The sequence below is a fragment of the Pleurodeles waltl genome, chromosome 12 (assembly GCF_031143425.1).
Source record: "Pleurodeles waltl isolate 20211129_DDA chromosome 12, aPleWal1.hap1.20221129, whole genome shotgun sequence".
In the NCBI taxonomy this organism is placed as follows: domain Eukaryota; kingdom Metazoa; phylum Chordata; class Amphibia; order Caudata; family Salamandridae; genus Pleurodeles; species Pleurodeles waltl.
This window is the reverse complement of record NC_090451.1, coordinates 71,971,331-71,984,722: the sequence shown is the minus strand read 5'-3', so window position 1 is coordinate 71,984,722 and position 13,392 is coordinate 71,971,331. Positions and strand designations below refer to the sequence as shown.

At 49.6% G+C, this 13,392-nt stretch overlaps 1 protein-coding gene across 8 annotated transcripts in view; it reads left to right on the top strand.

Annotated features, from left to right (window-relative positions):
- TCF3 (transcription factor 3) overlaps nt 1-13,392 on the top strand; it is an 861,587-nt gene that overhangs the window by 622,045 nt on the left and 226,150 nt on the right. The gene's annotated exons all lie outside the window — the stretch shown is intronic.

Below are 13,392 nucleotides of genomic sequence, written 5' to 3'. Positions count from 1 at the left end.
CCCTCCTGATACATCGACACCTGGCTATGTGAACAATCCCCCTTTCAGGGCTATTTAGGGTCTCCCTCTTGGGTGTGTATTCAGATTCTGCTTGCAAGATTTCAGTAGGACTCCTCTGCAACCTCTACTTCGACTTCTGGCCACTGGAACTGCGACTGGACCCTCCAGGAACCAAAAATCTTCATCCACGACAGTCTATGCTTGCAACGTTGTTTCCAAGGCTCCTTACAGCTTCCGCAACGTTTCCCCAGCTGTGCATCATATGACGGCGGCAAGTCTTCAGTCTGCACGAGAAGGAAGAAGGAATCTTCCTTGGAGTGAAGGAGTCACTCCCCTGTATCCGCAGGCACCAACTGCAATGACTGGCTACGTAGATCTCCTCTCATCCTGAGCTGCGTGGATCCTGCATCACCGGTGGTGGTTCGGAGTGGTCCCCTTGGTCTTCTGTACCAGCTCTCTAACTTTGGTGGAGGTAAGCCTTTGCCTTCCCACGAAGGAAAGTACCTCAGTGCAGTGTGTCTCTTGCAGCTACCAAGGCTTGTTGGCATCTCCTCCAAGGGATCTTCAGGTTCTGTGTAGCTCCAACTCCCGGCACTCTTCCCTGTGACGTACAACCCTCTGTGTGCTTCTCCTGCAGCGTGGGACCCTCCATTACTCCTGATTCCTCGTTCAGTGGGTCTCCTGTGGGGGCTACCTTTTCTTCTGCGGACTATCTGGCTTGCTGAGGGTCCCCACCAGGACTCCCCCCTTGGGTTGAATCCTCCTGGACCTTGCTGGTCCCTGGCAGCTCCACTTTTTCTTCATTGCGACTTCTGCCTTTGCCAAGCTTGTTGGTGGCTTTTCCACGCAACAGACAGACAGCAATCCTCCATCTGGCGAGGGACGTCGACTGCATCCTCCAGAAACTCTTCACCGACAACGGGGCTGCATTGCTAACAGTCTTCTTCCTACCGTTGACTAGCTCCTGCAACCATAGACAGGTGGGTAGTTGCTCCTGCCACCACCAGACACTCCTGCGACTTCTGGCATAGGTCCCCTTCTTCTACAGGTCTTCTGCTTAAGGAATCCACCACTGGTTTCTTGCAGTCTTGTCTGGGTGTTGCAATATCATCTTTTTAGTCCTTTTGGGTGGTTTGGGGACAGTTTAGAAACGTACTCCTCTCTTCCTTGTCGGTGGGGGCACTGTGATACTTACCTTTGGGGTTTCCTGGTTCCCCCAGCTCCCCTCTACACATTCCACTTACCTAGGTTGGGGGACCTGCATTCACATTCAATTTTTTAGTGTATGGTTTGGACTCTCCCTAGGGTCACTATTGTCTATTTGCTATTGCACTGTTTTCTATTACTTTTTGTGCCTATTACTGATTACTAGTGTACATATTTGGTGTTAACTTATCTCCTATTGAAGTACTGCCTATCTAGTGTTTTGGTACTGATACTGCAATAAAGAACCTTTATGTTCCTAACACAGAGTGTTTTCTTTCATGTGTGTGAGTGCTGTGTGACTACAGTGGTATTCCATGAGCTTTGCATGTCTCCTAGATAAGCCTTGGCTGCTCATCCACAGCCACCTCTAGAGAGTCTGGCTTCTAGACACTGCCTACACTTCACTAATAGGGGATACCTGGACCTGGTATAAGGTGTAAGTACCTTAGGTTCCCACAACACACCAAGCCAGCTTCCTACTGCTCCTGCCCCCACTGAACACTCCATTGTGGACTGGACTCTGTCCCCTTTGGTTTATTCTTGTCTGGTCCTGTTCTTGCACAATCCATTTTCCAAGTCCTCCTGTTAGTTCTTGGGCAGACCAGTTACTTACCTCTGGTCGCTGGGGGTCACTCAGGTACTCTCCTCTTGGGGGATCCTAGTTCTTCCAGCTCTCCACTAACAACTCCACATCCTTGGGTGGGGGACTGCATCTCGCATTCCACTTTCTTAGTATATGGGTTGGCCCTCCCCTAGGGCCCTTTCTATTTTTACTAAGTATTGCCAATGCTGGTTTCTATGCTATTTGCCGATTGCTAATGTGTATATAATTAGTGTGTACTTATCTCCATTTGGGGATTGGTGGGGGGTGCTTATAAGTAATCTAGTGTTGTGTTACCATATGAAGTACTTTTATTTTGTAACACTGTGTGGTTATTTCATGTGTGATGCGTGTTGTGCGACTATGGTGGTATTGCATTTGCTTTGCATGTCTCTTTAGGTGAGTCTTGTCTGCTCATCCATAGTTACCTCTAGAGAGCCTAGACACTGCCTACACTTCAGTAATAGGGGTTGCCTGGATCTGGTGTGAGGTGCCAACACCATAGGTGTTCATCACACACTAGGCCAGCTTCCTACAGTGACCAGTGCCCAGTACGTACCTTAAAATGGCTTTCTCATTCACTTGTAATATCTGGTAATCAAACTGGACACCACAGGGGCATATCTGCTCAGGCAGATATGTCCTCACATAAAATATAATGCACCCTGCCTTGGGCTCTAATGCCTGCTGTAGAGGTGACTTACATATATTATATGCAGTGACTCTGGCATGACACACAATGAGTGTGCAATGTTGTGTTTTCACTCATGGTTTGCCCTAAGTCACGCAGCCTTGGGTAGCAGTCTGCGTACACTGTTGGGGGGGGTACTTTAGGGTGGCATAGTACATCCTGCAGCCATTAGGGACACTTTTTAGTACCTATGCCCTAGGGGTACCATTTATGAGGGACTGCCAGGGTTGCTAAACTGTGATGTCTTAAGTGTGTTTCTCTGACTATTCTCAGGGACTCAAGAAAAAAAAACTCCAAATGGCTGTAGCAGATGGTTTAAAAAAAAATTGAAATAGAAGAGATTACTGAACTTGTTTGTGGTCTCAACACATTGATTTACCAAGTGTAAGGAAATGCCTCCTTGGCATGGTTGCCCCCTGACTTTTTGCCTTTGCTGATGCTATGTTTACAATTGAAAGTGTGCTGAGGCCTGCTAACCAGGCCCCAGCACCAGTGTTCTTTCCCTAACCTGTACTTTTGTATCCACAATTGGCAGACCCTGGCATCCAGATAAGTCCCTTGTAACTGGTACTTCTAGTACCAAGGGCCCTGATGCCAAGGAAGGTCTCTAAGGGATGCAGCATGTCTTATGCCACCCTGGAGACCTCTCACTCAGCACAGACACACTGCTTGCCAGCTTGTGTGTGCTAGTGAGGACAAAACGAGTAAGTCGACATGGCACTCCCCTCAGGGTGCCATGCCAGCCTCTCACTGCCTATGCAGTATAGGTAAGACACCCCTCTAGCAGGCCTTACAGCCCTAAGGCAGGGTGCACTATACCATAGGTGAGGGTACCAGTGCATGAGCATGGTACCCCTACAGTGTCTAAACAAAACCTTAGACATTGTAAGTGCAGGGTAGCCATAAGAGTATATGGTCTGGGAGTCTGTCAAACACGAACTCCACAGCACCATAATGGCTACACTGAAAACTGGGAAGTTTGGTATCAAACTTCTCAGCACAATAAATGCACACTGATGCCAGTGTACATTTTATTGTAAAATACACCACAGAGGGCACCTTAGAGGTGCCCCCTGAAACTTAACCGACTGTCTGTGTAGGCTGACTAGTTCCAGCAGCCTGCCACACCAGAGACATGTTGCTGGCCCCATGGGGAGAGTGCCTTTGTCACTCTGAGGCCAGTAACAAAGCCTGCACTGGGTGGAGATGCTAACACCTCCCCCAGGCAGGAGCTGTAACACCTGGCGGTGAGCCTCAAAGGCTCACCCCTTTGTCACAGCCCAGCAGGGCACTCCAGCTTAGTGGAGTTGCCCGCCCCCTCCGGCCACGGCCCCCACTTTTGGCGGCAAGGCTGGAGGGAACAAAGAAAATAACAAGGAGGAGTCACTGGCCAGTCAGGACAGCCCCTAAGGTGTCCTGAGCTGAGGTGACTCTAACTTTTAGAAATCCTCCATCTTGCAGATGGAGGATTCCCCCAATAGGGTTAGGATTGTGACCCCCTCCCCTTGGGAGGAGGCACAAAGAGGGTGTACCCACCCTCAGGGCTAGTAGCCATTGGCTACTAACCCCCCAGACCTAAACACGCCCTTAAATTTAGTATTTAAGGGCTACCCTGAACCCTAGAAAATTAGATTCCTGCAACAAGAAGAAGGACTGCCCAGCTGAAAACCCCTGCAGCGGAAGACCAGAAGACGACAACTGCCTTGGCTCCAGAAACTCACCGGCCTGTCTCCTGCCTTCCAAAGATCCTGCTCCAGCGACGCCTTCCGAAGGGACCAGCGACCTCGACATCCTCTGAGGACTGCCCCTGCTTCGAAAAGACAAGAAACTCCCGAGGACAGCGGACCTGCTCCAAGAAAAGCTGCAACTTTGTTTCCAGCAGCTTTAAAGAACCCTGCAAGCTCCCCGCAAGAAGCGTGAGACTTGCAACACTGCACCCGGCGACCCCGACTCGGCTGGTGGAGACCCGACACCTCAGGAGGGACCCCAGGACTACTCTGATACTGTGAGTACCACAACCTGTCCCCCCTGAGCCCCCACAGCGCCGCCTGCAGAGGGAATCCCGAGGCTTCCCCTGACCGCGACTCTTTGAACCTAAAGTCCCGACGCCTGGGAGAGACCCTGCACCCGCAGCCCCCAGGACCTGAAGGACCGGACTTTCACTGGAGAAGTGACCCCCAGGAGTCCCTCTCCCTTGCCCAAGAGGAGGTTTCCCCGAGGAATCCCCCCCTTGCCTGCCTGCAGCGCTGAAGAGATCCCGAGATCTCTCATAGACTAACATTGCGAACCCGACGCTTGTTTCTACACTGCACCCGGCCGCCCCCGCGCCGCTGAGGGTGAAATTCCTGTGTGGGCTTGTGTCCCCCCCGGTGCCCTACAAAACCCCCCTGGTCTGCCCTCCGAAGACGCGGGTACTTACCTGCAAGCAGACCGGAACCGGGGCACCCCCTTCTCTCCATTCTAGCCTATGTGGTTTGGGCACCACTTTGAACTCTGCACCTGACCGGCCCTGAGCTGCTGGTGTGGTGACTTTGGGGTTGCTCTGAACCCCCAACGGTGGGCTACCTTGGACCAAGAACTGAACCCTGTAAGTGTCCTACTTACCTGGTAAAACTAACAAAAACTTACCTCCCCCAGGAACTGTGAAAATTGCACTAAGTGTCCACTTTTAAAACAGCTATTTGTCAATAACTTGAAAAGTATACATGCAATTTTGATGATTTGAAGTTCCTAAAGTACTTACCTGCAATACCTTTCGAATGAGATATTACATGTAGAATTTGAACCTGTGGTTCTTAAAATAAACTAAGAAAAGATATTTTTCTATATAAAAACCTATTGGCTGGATTTGTCTCTGAGTGTGTGTACCTCATTTATTGTCTATGTGTATGTACAACAAATGCTTAACACTACTCCTTGGATAAGCCTACTGCTCGACCACACTACCACAAAATAGAGCATTAGTATTATCTATTTTTACCACTATTTTACCTCTAAGGGGAACCCTTGGACTCTGTGCATGCTATTCCTTACTTTGAAATAGCACATACAGAGCCAACTTCCTACATTGGTGGATCAGCGGTGGGGTACAAGACTTTGCATTTGCTGGACTACTCAGCCAATACCTGATCACACGACAAATTCCAAAATTGTCATTAGAAATTGATTTTTGCAATTTGAAAAGTTTTCTAAATTCTTAAAAGACCTGCTAGGGCCTTGTGTTAGATCCTGTTTAGCATTTCTTTTAGAGTTTAAAAGTTTGTAAAAGTTTGAATTAGATTCTAGAACCAGTTGTAGATTCTTAAAAAGTATTCCAACTTTTAGAAGCATAATGTCTAGCACAGATGTGAATGTGGTGGAACTCGACACCACACCTTACCTCCATCTACAGATGAGAGAGCTAAGGTCACTCTGTAAACTAAAGAAAATAGCAATGGGCCCCAAACCTACCAAAGTACAGCTCCAGGAGCTTTTGGCAGAGTTTGAAAAGGCCAACCCCTCTGAGGATGGCAACTCAGAGGATGAAGATAGTGACTTGGAGGGAAATTCCCCCCCTCCAGTCCTACTTAGGGAGAGCAGGGCTTCTCAAGCCCTGACTCCACAAATAATAGTCAGGGATGCTGGTTCCCTCACAGGAGGGACCAACAACTCTGAAATCACTGAGGATAACTCCAGTGAAGAGGACATCCAGTTAGCCAGGATGGCCAAAAGATTGGCTTTGGAAAGGCAGATCCTAGCCATAGAGAGGGAAAGACAAGAGATGGGCCTAGGACCCATCAATGGTGGCAGCAACATAAATAGGGTCAGAGATTCTCCTGACATGTTGAAAATCCCCAAAGGGATTGTAACTAAATATGAAGATGGTGATGACATCACCAAATGGTTCACAGCTTTTGAGAGGGCTTGTGTAACCAGAAAAGTGAACAGATCTCACTGGGGTGCTCTCCTTTGGGAAATGTTCACAGGAAAGTGTAGGGATAGACTCCTCACACTCTCTGGACAAGATGCAGAATCTTATGACCTCATGAAGGGTACCCTGATTGAGGGCTTTGGATTCTCCACTGAGGAGTACAGGATTAGGTTCAGGGGGGCTCAAAAATCCTCGAGCCAGACCTGGGTTGACTTTGTTGACTACTCAGTGAAAACACTAGATGGTTGGATTCAAGGCAGTGGTGTAAGTAATTATGATGGGCTGTACAATTTATTTGTGAAAGAACACCTGTTAAGTAATTGTTTCAATGATAAACTGCATCAGCATCTGGTAGACCTAGGACCAATTTCTCCCCAAGAATTGGGAAAGAAGGCGGACCATTGGGTCAAGACAAGGGTGTCCAAGACTTCAACAGGGGGTGACCAAAAGAAAGGGGTCACAAAGACTCCCCAGCAGAAGGGTGATGAGACAACCAAAACTAAAAATAGTAAAGAGTCTTCTACAGGCCCCCAAAAACCTGCACAGGAGGGTGGGCCCAGAGCCTCTTCACAAAACAATGGGTACAAGGGTAAAAACTTTGATCCCAAAAAGGCCTGGTGTCATAGCTGCAAACAGCATGGACACCAAACTGGAGACAAGGCCTGTCCCAAGAAAGGTTCCACTCCAAACTCCCATCCAGGTAACACTGGTATGGCTAGTCTCCAAGTGGGATCAACAGTGTGCCCAGAGCAAATCAGGGTCCACACTGAAGCTACTCTAGTTTCTGAGGGTGGGGTGGATTTAGCCACACTAGCTGTCTGGCCGCCTAACATGCAAAAATACAGACAGCAACTCTTAATTAATGGGACTAGAATAGAGGGCCTGAGGGATACAGGTGCCAGTGTCACCATGGTGACAGAGAAACTGGTTTCCCCTGGCCAATACCTGACTGGAAAAACTTACACAGTCACCAACGCTGACAATCAGAGAAAAGTACATCCCATGGCAATGGTTACTTTAGAATGGGGAGGGGTCAATGGCCTGAAACAGGTGGTGGTCTCCTCAAATATCCCAGTGGACTGTCTGCTTGGAAATGACCTGGAGTCCTCAGCATGGGCTGAGGTAGAGCTAAAAACCCATGCAGCAATGCTGGGTATCCCTGAACTGGTGTGTGTGAAAACAAGAGCACAGTGCAAGGCACAGGGTGAACAAGTAGAGCTGGAGTCTGGAAAAATGGCCCAGCCTACCAAGAGAACAGGAAAGTCAGTTGGGAAACCAACTGCAACACAGCAAAAGAAAGGGAACCTCTCTTCTCAGGAAGAAGTTCTGCCCTCTGAGGGAACTGAGCCTTTGGAGCTTGAACCTTATCAGGTTGAGCTCTTAGGCCCAGGGGGACCCTCAAGGGAAGAGCTGTGTAAGGGACAAGAAACCTGTCCCTCTCTTGAAGGCCTTAGGCAGCAAGCTGCTGAAGAGTCCAAAGGCAAGAAAAATGGAACGCATAGGGTCTATTGGGAAGATGGGCTCCTGTACACTGAGGCCAGAGACCCCAAACCTGGTGCCACTAGGAGAGTGGTAGTGCCTCAGCTGTTCAGAGAGTTCATCCTAACATTGGCCCATGACATTCCCCTTGCTGGACATTTGGGACAAACCAAGACGTGGGAGAGGTTAGTCAACCACTTCTACTGGCCCAATATGTCCAACATGGTTAAGGAATTTTGCCTCTCCTGCCCCACCTGTCAAGCCAGTGGTAAGACAGGTGGGCATCCAAAGGCCCCCCTCATTCCACTTCCAGTGGTGGGGGTGCCCTTTGAAAGAGTGGGTGTGGACATAGTTGGTCCACTGGAACCTCCCACAGCCTCAGGAAATATGTATATCCTGGTAGTAGTGGATCATGCTACCAGGTATCCTGAAGCTATTCCCCTTAGGTCGACTACTGCCCCTGCAGTAGCCAAGGCCCTCATTGGCATCTTTACCAGAGTGGGTTTCCCTAAGGAGGTGGTGTCTGACAGAGGTACCAACTTCATGTCAGCATACCTAAAGCACATGTGGAATGAGTGTGGAGTGACTTATAAATTCACTACACCATACCATCCACAAACTAATGGCTTGGTTGAGAGATTCAACAAGACATTAAAGGGCATGGTCATGGGGCTCCCAGAAAAACTCAAAAGGAGATGGGATGTCCTCCTGCCATGTCTGCTTTTCGCTTACAGGGAGGTACCACAGAAGGGAGTAGGGTTCTCACCCTTTGAACTTCTGTTTGGGCATCCTGTAAGGGGACCACTTGCCCTTGTTAAAGAAGGCTGGGAGAGACCTCTCCATGAGCCTAAACAGGACATAGTGGACTATGTACTTGGCCTTCGCTCTAGAATGGCAGAGTACATGGAAAAGGCAACCAAAAACCTTGAGGCCAGCCAACAGCTCCAGAAGTTTTGGTATGACCAAAAGGCTGCACTGGTTGAGTTCCAACCAGGGCAGAAGGTCTGGGTTCTGGAGCCTGTGGCTCCCAGGGCACTCCAGGACAAATGGAGTGGCCCTTACCCAGTACTAGAGAGGAAGAGTCAGGTCACCTACTTGGTGGACCTGGGCACAAGCAGGAGCCCCAAGAGGGTGATCCATGTAAACCGCCTTAAACTCTTCCACGACAGGGCTGATGTCAATCTGTTGATGGTAACCGATGAGGATCAGGAGGCAGAGAGTGAACCTCTCCCTGATCTTCTGTCATCAGACCCAAAAGATGGTACAGTAGATGGAGTGATCTACTCAGACACCCTCTCTGGCCAACAGCAAGCTGATTGTAGGAGAGTCCTACAACAGTTTCCTGAACTCTTCTCCTTAAACCCTGGTCAGACACACCTGTGTACCCATGATGTGGACACAGGAGACAGCATGCCTGTCAAGAACAAAATCTTTAGACAGTCTGACCATGTTAAGGAAAGCATCAAGGTGGAAGTCCACAAGATGCTGGAATTGGGAGTCATTGAGCGCTCTGACAGCCCCTGGGCTAGCCCAGTGGTCTTAGTCCCCAAACCTCACACCACAGATGGAAAGAAAGAGATGAGGTTTTGTGTGGACTACAGAGGGCTCAATTCTGTCACCAAGACAGATGCTCATCCAATTCCGAGAGCTGATGAGCTCATTGATAAATTAGGTGCTGCCAAATTTCTAAGTACCTTTGACTTGACAGCAGGGTACTGGCAAATAAAAATGGCACCTGGAGCAAAAGAAAAGACAGCATTCTCCACACCTGATGGGCATTATCAGTTTACTGTTATGCCCTTTGGTTTAAAGAATGCCCCTGCCACCTTCCAAAGGTTGGTGAATCAAGTCCTTGCTGGCTTGGAGTCCTTTAGCACAGCTTATCTTGATGATATTGCTGTCTTTAGCTCCACCTGGCAGGATCACCTGGTCCACCTGAGGAAGGTTTTGAAGGCTCTGCAATCTGCAGGCCTCTCTATCAAGGCATCCAAATGCCAGATAGGGCAGGGAACTGTGGTTTACTTGGGACACCTTGTAGGTGGAGGCCAAGTTCAGCCACTCCAACCCAAGATCCAGACTATTCTGGACTGGGTAGCTCCAAAAACCCAGACTCAAGTCAGGGCATTCCTTGGCTTGACTGGGTATTACAGGAGGTTTGTGAAGGGATATGGATCCATTGTGACAGCCCTCACTGAACTCACCTCCAAGAAAATGCCCAAGAAAGTAAACTGGACTGTGGACTGCCAACAGGCCTTTGACACCCTGAAACAGGCAATGTGCTCAGCACCAGTTCTCAAAGCTCCAGATTATTCTAAGCAGTTCATTGTGCAGACTGATGCCTCTGAACATGGGATAGGGGCAGTTTTGTCCCAAACAAATGATGATGGCCTTGACCAGCCTGTTGCTTTCATTAGCAGGAGGTTACTCCCCAGGGAGCAGCGTTGGAGTGCCATTGAGAGGGAGGCCTTTGCTGTGGTTTGGTCCCTGAAGAAGCTGAGACCATACCTCTTTGGGACTCACTTCCTAGTTCAAACCGACCACAGACCTCTCAAATGGCTGATGCAAATGAAAGGTGAAAATCCTAAACTGTTGAGGTGGTCCATCTCCCTACAGGGAATGGACTTTATAGTGGAACACAGACCTGGGACTGCCCATGCCAATGCAGATGGCCTTTCCAGGTTCTTCCACTTAGAAAATGAAGACTCTCTTGGGAAAGGTTAGTCTCATCCTCTTTCGTTTGGGGGGGGGTTGTGTAAGGAAATGCCTCCTTGGCATGGTTGCCCCCTGACTTTTTGCCTTTGCTGATGCTATGTTTACAATTGAAAGTGTGCTGAGGCCTGCTAACCAGGCCCCAGCACCAGTGTTCTTTCCCTAACCTGTACTTTTGTATCCACAATTGGCAGACCCTGGCATCCAGATAAGTCCCTTGTAACTGGTACTTCTAGTACCAAGGGCCCTGATGCCAAGGAAGGTCTCTAAGGGATGCAGCATGTCTTATGCCACCCTGGAGACCTCTCACTCAGCACAGACACACTGCTTGCCAGCTTGTGTGTGCTAGTGAGGACAAAACGAGTAAGTCGACATGGCACTCCCCTCAGGGTGCCATGCCAGCCTCTCACTGCCTATGCAGTATAGGTAAGACACCCCTCTAGCAGGCCTTACAGCCCTAAGGCAGGGTGCACTATACCATAGGTGAGGGTACCAGTGCATGAGCATGGTACCCCTACAGTGTCTAAACAAAACCTTAGACATTGTAAGTGCAGGGTAGCCATAAGAGTATATGGTCTGGGAGTCTGTCAAACACGAACTCCACAGCACCATAATGGCTACACTGAAAACTGGGAAGTTTGGTATCAAACTTCTCAGCACAATAAATGCACACTGATGCCAGTGTACATTTTATTGTAAAATACACCACAGAGGGCACCTTAGAGGTGCCCCCTGAAACTTAACCGACTGTCTGTGTAGGCTGACTAGTTCCAGCAGCCTGCCACACCAGAGACATGTTGCTGGCCCCATGGGGAGAGTGCCTTTGTCACTCTGAGGCCAGTAACAAAGCCTGCACTGGGTGGAGATGCTAACACCTCCCCCAGGCAGGAGCTGTAACACCTGGCGGTGAGCCTCAAAGGCTCACCCCTTTGTCACAGCCCAGCAGGGCACTCCAGCTTAGTGGAGTTGCCCGCCCCCTCCGGCCACGGCCCCCACTTTTGGCGGCAAGGCTGGAGGGAACAAAGAAAATAACAAGGAGGAGTCACTGGCCAGTCAGGACAGCCCCTAAGGTGTCCTGAGCTGAGGTGACTCTAACTTTTAGAAATCCTCCATCTTGCAGATGGAGGATTCCCCCAATAGGGTTAGGATTGTGACCCCCTCCCCTTGGGAGGAGGCACAAAGAGGGTGTACCCACCCTCAGGGCTAGTAGCCATTGGCTACTAACCCCCCAGACCTAAACACGCCCTTAAATTTAGTATTTAAGGGCTACCCTGAACCCTAGAAAATTAGATTCCTGCAACAAGAAGAAGGACTGCCCAGCTGAAAACCCCTGCAGCGGAAGACCAGAAGACGACAACTGCCTTGGCTCCAGAAACTCACCGGCCTGTCTCCTGCCTTCCAAAGATCCTGCTCCAGCGACGCCTTCCGAAGGGACCAGCGACCTCGACATCCTCTGAGGACTGCCCCTGCTTCGAAAAGACAAGAAACTCCCGAGGACAGCGGACCTGCTCCAAGAAAAGCTGCAACTTTGTTTCCAGCAGCTTTAAAGAACCCTGCAAGCTCCCCGCAAGAAGCGTGAGACTTGCAACACTGCACCCGGCGACCCCGACTCGGCTGGTGGAGACCCGACACCTCAGGAGGGACCCCAGGACTACTCTGATACTGTGAGTACCACAACCTGTCCCCCCTGAGCCCCCACAGCGCCGCCTGCAGAGGGAATCCCGAGGCTTCCCCTGACCGCGACTCTTTGAACCTAAAGTCCCGACGCCTGGGAGAGACCCTGCACCCGCAGCCCCCAGGACCTGAAGGACCGGACTTTCACTGGAGAAGTGACCCCCAGGAGTCCCTCTCCCTTGCCCAAGAGGAGGTTTCCCCGAGGAATCCCCCCCTTGCCTGCCTGCAGCGCTGAAGAGATCCCGAGATCTCTCATAGACTAACATTGCGAACCCGACGCTTGTTTCTACACTGCACCCGGCCGCCCCCGCGCCGCTGAGGGTGAAATTCCTGTGTGGGCTTGTGTCCCCCCCGGTGCCCTACAAAACCCCCCTGGTCTGCCCTCCGAAGACGCGGGTACTTACCTGCAAGCAGACCGGAACCGGGGCACCCCCTTCTCTCCATTCTAGCCTATGTGGTTTGGGCACCACTTTGAACTCTGCACCTGACCGGCCCTGAGCTGCTGGTGTGGTGACTTTGGGGTTGCTCTGAACCCCCAACGGTGGGCTACCTTGGACCAAGAACTGAACCCTGTAAGTGTCCTACTTACCTGGTAAAACTAACAAAAACTTACCTCCCCCAGGAACTGTGAAAATTGCACTAAGTGTCCACTTTTAAAACAGCTATTTGTCAATAACTTGAAAAGTATACATGCAATTTTGATGATTTGAAGTTCCTAAAGTACTTACCTGCAATACCTTTCGAATGAGATATTACATGTAGAATTTGAACCTGTGGTTCTTAAAATAAACTAAGAAAAGATATTTTTCTATATAAAAACCTATTGGCTGGATTTGTCTCTGAGTGTGTGTACCTCATTTATTGTCTATGTGTATGTACAACAAATGCTTAACACTACTCCTTGGATAAGCCTACTGCTCGACCACACTACCACAAAATAGAGCATTAGTATTATCTATTTTTACCACTATTTTACCTCTAAGGGGAACCCTTGGACTCTGTGCATGCTATTCCTTACTTTGAAATAGCACATACAGAGCCAACTTCCTACACCAAGCAAATAATATTTTAAGTATTATTAAATTAGTGTACTTAGTAGCAGTCTCTAGAAACCCCCAAACA